This window comes from Lactuca sativa, chromosome 7, assembly GCF_002870075.4.
Source record: "Lactuca sativa cultivar Salinas chromosome 7, Lsat_Salinas_v11, whole genome shotgun sequence".
NCBI lineage: Eukaryota > Viridiplantae > Streptophyta > Magnoliopsida > Asterales > Asteraceae > Lactuca > Lactuca sativa.
Genome location: NC_056629.2, coordinates 92989176 through 92995427, shown reverse-complemented (window position 1 = coordinate 92995427; position 6252 = coordinate 92989176). Strand labels below are relative to the sequence as shown.

Genomic DNA, 6252 nt, shown 5'->3' with positions numbered 1-6252 from the left:
ATTCTACCCAGTTTCTCAAATGGGGGTGTGTTTTGCATATTTGACTGTTTTTGACGCAACGGGTCACTGCAGAATTTTGAAATTGACAATTTCTACCCATTTTTGAGAAATTTTGTCAAAGGCGATCCGTGAACGAAGCTAAAAATTCAATATTTTTTGGATTTTTCGGATTGAAGCACAAAGTTTATGCCACATGTTAAGGGGGAGTTTTGACATGAAAAATTCCAAATAGAGCACGTTCTTTTTCCTTTGGAGTTTTATAATCAAATTTCGATTATAAAAAGGGGTAGAAGTTTTATATGGAAATTCGAACTTGAATTTTTCATATTACGCGGATTTGAAGACCGAAGTGATCTTGAAGTTTTGAAGCCATGAGATGATGCAATTCGAAGTTCGGAAGTAATGTATTCGAAATGGTTTGGAATTATTGAAGATTTTTGGGGTGTGTTTTTATGCGCAACTTTAGGGTGATTATTTGGAGTTTGGAATACTCTTGATCATTCGTTGCTGCTCGGATTGTATGGTCTCACATCCTAGAGCCCAAATTGAAGAGTCATGGAAGAATTGAAGATTGAAGTTCGTTTCGTCATGTGTCACCTTTGAGGCTCGAACTACGTAGTGCTTGATTTTGGAAGTTTTAAAGTGGGTCATTCATTCCTAACTTTGAGGGGGAGAATGTTGGGGTGCAAAGTTATTCATTCATGACTTTGTAAATGTTTGACTTTTATAAAACCCACTTGCATGTGGTGCTTTAGCCTTTAGACCCATTTGTTACTTAGAGTGAGAGAGAGACATGTAAACACCTCTATAAATAGTGGGTTCATACCACTTGTAGAGGTGTGCTTGAGAGATGTAAAAGTTGAGTGTGTAAGTGTGTGTTATTTATGTAGTCTAGATCTAGATCCTTTTTGTGTAACACCATATACATTCAATATATCTCTTAAACACCCAAATCACCATGTTCAATTGTGCAAGATTTAATTCCGCATGCCAAACCATGTTCTTTGTCACTACAAGTTTGGCCGGTTTCACGGTTTCAAACCGAACCACGAAAACCCCTACTCTTACATGTCATTTTATGTAATTTTATATATTCCAGCTAGTTTTACCAAACGTTATTTTTTATTAACTAATTTTTCAGCTAATACGCCAAACACTACTAGAAACAGGGTTTCAGAGATGGATGAATCCGTCGCTATTCCGTCGCTAAAGGACGTTTGCGACAGATCAGTGACCAACATACTCCATAGCAAGTTTTAGTGTGGTTAATGACTTATCGACAGATTTAGCAACGGATTAGTTTTGACTTGCGACGACCTTAGCGACGGAATATCCATCGCAAATTCGTCACTTAATACATTTACTCAATAACATTGTTCCATCGCTGATCCCTAGCAAAACTCTATCTCTGATTTTTTATATTCCGTCGCTAATCCCTCACAAATTTAAGATTTGACTTTTTTTTCTTTCTGCAGCTGATCCCTCGCAGATATGTAATATCAACTCTTTTTTATTTGTATTATAAATCTAAAAACAATAAATACCAAAAACATAAAATAGTTACAATTCCAAACCAAACTCTAACATTTAAATACCAAAAGCATCAAATAAATATACAATCTAAAACCAAACATTAACATTAAAATACCAAAGTTAAGTATTGATTGATATTTCATTTCAAAGTATAATGTACGATAATTTTAAATTTCCTCTCAAATTTTGCATTTCCGCATAAATCTTCTCCATTACTTCATATCTTGCATCCGAAAGAAGGGTCGGAATGGAATTGGATTCCGATTCCTGTTAAATTCCATTGAATTAGGCGAACCAAGTACCACTTACTTTTTCCTGCAATGGAAGGAGAAATGGTCATTGTTGGAAGCATTTGTTGCAATCAGAGCCTTTCTGTTGCTAGAAAGGAGATTAGAATCTACTCATTTGAAACCAAATGTTGGACAGGAATGGAATTGAATTCCGATTTGGACCAAATAGTAATTGGAAATACATGTTGGTGAAAGAAAATACCGTGTTTAGGAACTGGTGTTCAGAAATTGTCTTCTCTTCTGCGATTTTGATTCTTTGAACATCTGTGTTGACCATTATGGACCATCTACCACCAAAATTGACTGCACATTTAGCATTTATAAAAATGGATGTAAGATTTGTAATTAGGAAGGAAATTATAGAACTACCCTTCTTTATTAGAACAACTGAACATATTATTTAAAGTTTATATTTATGATAGATTATTTCATAAAACAATACAAGTACCTGGCATCGATCATTTCGAGGAGCTGGTTATGATATTTTATGCTCAAAACCTACATATAAATAGAGTCATTGACTAGTCAACTCAATGATCTTTTACAAAAAAAATGGAGTTCTCTTTTATCCTAAATTTTTTTTTATTGAAATTAAGGTCAGAAATTGACAAATTTTATTAAAGTTAAGTAATGCAACAACCTACCCTACCCTACCTGACGGATGCAACACATATCATTTCATCACCCCTTTCCAATAAGCCACTATAGTTTATGTATTTTGATCTACAAAATAATGCAAATCATTAACAAATTCAGGCAGCAACTTAATGTGTAAAGAAAGTAACAGAGTGTGTAATATGTATAGCTTAAACTTACCCACAATTGTAAACAACATTATGAATTAAGTTGATCCCACTTCTCCTGTCAAGACCATGAATAAAGCACTCATCCATGGATGAATCATCTGTCTGATCAATGAATAAAAGACCATGGGAATACAGAGAATAGTGTAAAATGTTTTTTAACTTACCCACATTCTTTGTTCCTGTATTAATTGTATTAATTGTGAGTCGTATAACAGTTTTTATAAAAAATACATTAAAGAAAAAACACAATTCTCACCCATGCAAGGAAAACTACTAATCATGACAAGACTTGCAAGAATTTGACCAGAGATATAGGAGCAAAGATTCACAGATGCCAATTTGTAAAATTGTTGTCTAACTTCAGTACTAAAACCAATTACCTCCATTTAACCACCTCTTTTCCCACATTCACCATGATACACTTTTTTTTTAAAAAAAAAAACCAAAGTTTTATATAAATTCAACAATTTGAATTTACGTCATTAATCTTTTATATATACCTTTAGATACGGATTGAAAAGAAACCAAGGGGATGTCTTTGTCACCATATCCCATTGAACGACAGATTTTCTTGAATGAGTTAAATCTCTTGGTATACCTGCAATAGTTGGTTTAGGAAAATGTCCAATTTACCCTTTTGAACTTGAATTATAATATATTTAAGATATTTTTGTATTTTTTTTTACCAAACCTTCTTTCTTGCAAAATTCCACAATTTGTCGTTGGTTTTCTTCAGCAAGAACCTCTTAAATATCAAAAAGAGTGAAAAGTAACTTTACCATTTTTACTAAAAATGGTAAATAAAAGGCATTTTTATTTTTTTACCAGCCCTGTTGGGTTGCCCGGATTAATTGCAACCAATGCCTGAACAGTAATACCCTTTTGTCGAGCAGCTTCTAACTGTTTCTTGAGTTCAGAGACCTCCGGTCCCTTTTTTTGTTCAACCATTTGGGATTAGGTGACAAGATGTTTCCCAAGAAATGGAATCAATGCAATATCTTTCTCATGGATTTGAGACACTGTTCATCAAAGAACCTAAAAGGAATCACTGTATGTTTTTCTCTCTAGAGTGTGAAAACATGTTTTTTTAGTCAGATGAAAACATGCTGAGAAAATATTAGCAATGAAATTATCATACACAAAGTTTTGATGAGTTCAACTAAGAAAATCAACCATGTTCTTGTTGTGTATGATTCTAAGGCACATCCGTTTATACTTTTGATGGACACAGATGAGTTCTTAATTGTGACGAGTCATTAAATTGGTCTAGTTGAAAAATGACACCACACAATAATACCAATCAATTGTAAAATCCGAACATAAAATCGTATATCTATTGAGGATAATGTGTATATATTTATGTTATTAGAAACTAAGTACCTCAGGATAGTTGTTTCCATCAATGTTCTGGAGGCATTGGATAAGTTCACTAGCATTTTTGTTCATGTTTTTAGTCCCTAATCAATAAACCAAGTAAAAAGTACAGAGTATTTAGAAATGTCGCATTTTGAAGACGTAAATCTTAACAGTCCATGGTTGTGTCTACCATAATCCTTCCTCCATTTGATCATATCAGCCCACAAATATTTTGTCTTCTCAATATCAAACTACCATTTCCTTCAAAAATCTCTTTCACCAATCATTATGTCAAAATATCACCCATTGTTAATCAAACCAGTAGTTCAAAATAATAAATCGATAAACTAACAACAAACTCACCTTAACATCATGTGGTAAGGAAATCTTATACTTCTTCTCCTCAGAGTATTCAATTTCGGTTTTTCCTAAACTTGTTGAAAAATCATAATTTCATTTCCAAAATTTTAAGCAACAGGCCATTGAAAATTCAAAACTTTGTGAAGGAATACTAATAAATTATGAACAAGTAGGCACCACAATGTCCATTTTAAAGCACTTGTTCCTATGTATGTCATGTGTTTCTAACTCAATAGCGCCTAACTCAATAGATATATTCTTGACCTAAAAGTCAAAAATGGATCCTACAAAGAATATAGGAATAGAGAATACAAGAGTATTGAAACAAAAATACATACCAACAATAGGTCGAGACATTCTGAAACTCATGATTGCTGATGTTTTGAATTTGAGCCCCTTATTAAATGCCTACACCCGGTACCAAATTCATTCCAAATCAAATCTAGAAACAAAATCTGTATGCTAATTTATATAATCTAGACAACAGAAATTAGAGTAAATATGATAATCAATATGAAAACCCTACGAAAAAACAAAATTAAGGAGTTAAGGAAGGTAGAGCTAAGAAAAATGAATGAAGATATGAACTAGAAACAAAACAAAAGTTAGAGAGCTACATGAAAATGCAACTTACACGCTATTAGAAGCCAAAATTGGAAGTTGATGATGACTAATTTAGATTTGCTCGAGTTTATGATATGAAGCAGCCAAGGATGAACGAACAGATTGAAGTGCATTGGCAGGGAAACGACGAGCCTTCAAGTATAATTCAGTCTTCAAAGAGGGGCGATGCAGGTGGATGGTGGTGGAGGTGATTTCTCGGGCGGAGGAGGGATTTGAGTCGACAGAAGGTCGATTAGGGCTTTGGGAGGAAATCGTTTATGGTTTTGGGAAGAAATCGGAGGGAATGAGAAGAAAACGAGGGAACGAAAAAGAAAAGTGGGACCGAAAATAAAACGAGGGAAGGAAAAAATAAAGAAAAGCAGATGATGAAAAAAATGAGGCATCTGATCTTTTGCGAGCGATTGGCGAGGGCCAAGAAAAAAAGGCATGCGATTTTTAGAAATTCATCGCTGTTCCCTAGTTAAAAGGTTTTAATTTGTGACAGATTAGCGAAGAATTGTTTTTGTCGATAAACTCTTGCGATTCCGTCGCTGATCCCTCTATGATACCTCTCTGAACTTCTCTATAAGTATTTTCATCGATATATTTATGTGTTCCGTAGCTGATTCCGTCACTGAAGGTAAGGTTTCTAGTAGTGAAACATAACCCTTAGTGTTTAGATAGTTTCATGCTACATGCATTTGGTTAAAGGGGGCATGGTATTTAAGAAGCCGACGTTCACATTATACTCTATATTAAGACCAATCTGGTTTAGAACAGTAAAGTTTTAGTTTCATATTTTGGTCATAAAACTTTTTTATTTTAGATTTTGGCCACAAAATCTTTTTATGCTGCTGATTTGGTCCCAAATTTTTGTAAGTCCGTACTTTCCACTCCCTACTTTGTAAATGATACTTTCCACACATATACTTTGTAAAATATCACTTTTATCTTTTTAAATTTGAGCATTACATTTTCCACCTTTTAACTTTCGTATATTGGCAAGTTTGTAAGTTTGCTCCCTGCATTTGCATATGTCGCCAAGTTTGGTCGCCCCGCAAAGCTGGAGTGATAAGACTCTAATTAGAAAATAAGTTTGAATGTGTCCGAATACAATTTTTTGGAATAATCGAAAACTACTAATTACTAATTGTTTTTTAAAAGGCTTATTATTCATAAGTTGTATGCTTTTTTTTTTTGGTTTAAATCGTATATATATATATATATATATATATATATATATATATATATATATATATATATATATATATATATATATATATATATATATATATATATATATA

General features: G+C 33.1%; 1 long non-coding RNA gene across 1 annotated transcript; it reads right to left on the bottom strand.

The window, feature by feature from the left end:
- Positions 1 to 1715: 1715 nt before the first annotated feature.
- On the bottom strand, positions 1716 to 5322 carry LOC122195036 (uncharacterized). Its single transcript, XR_006184962.2, has 7 exons — positions 4980 to 5322; positions 4010 to 4753; positions 2640 to 3648; positions 2478 to 2546; positions 2272 to 2321; positions 2026 to 2126; positions 1716 to 1848 (listed from the first exon to the last, which is right to left on the bottom strand). It is a non-coding gene; the product is annotated as an uncharacterized LOC122195036 (long non-coding RNA).
- Positions 5323 to 6252: the final 930 nt, after the last annotated feature.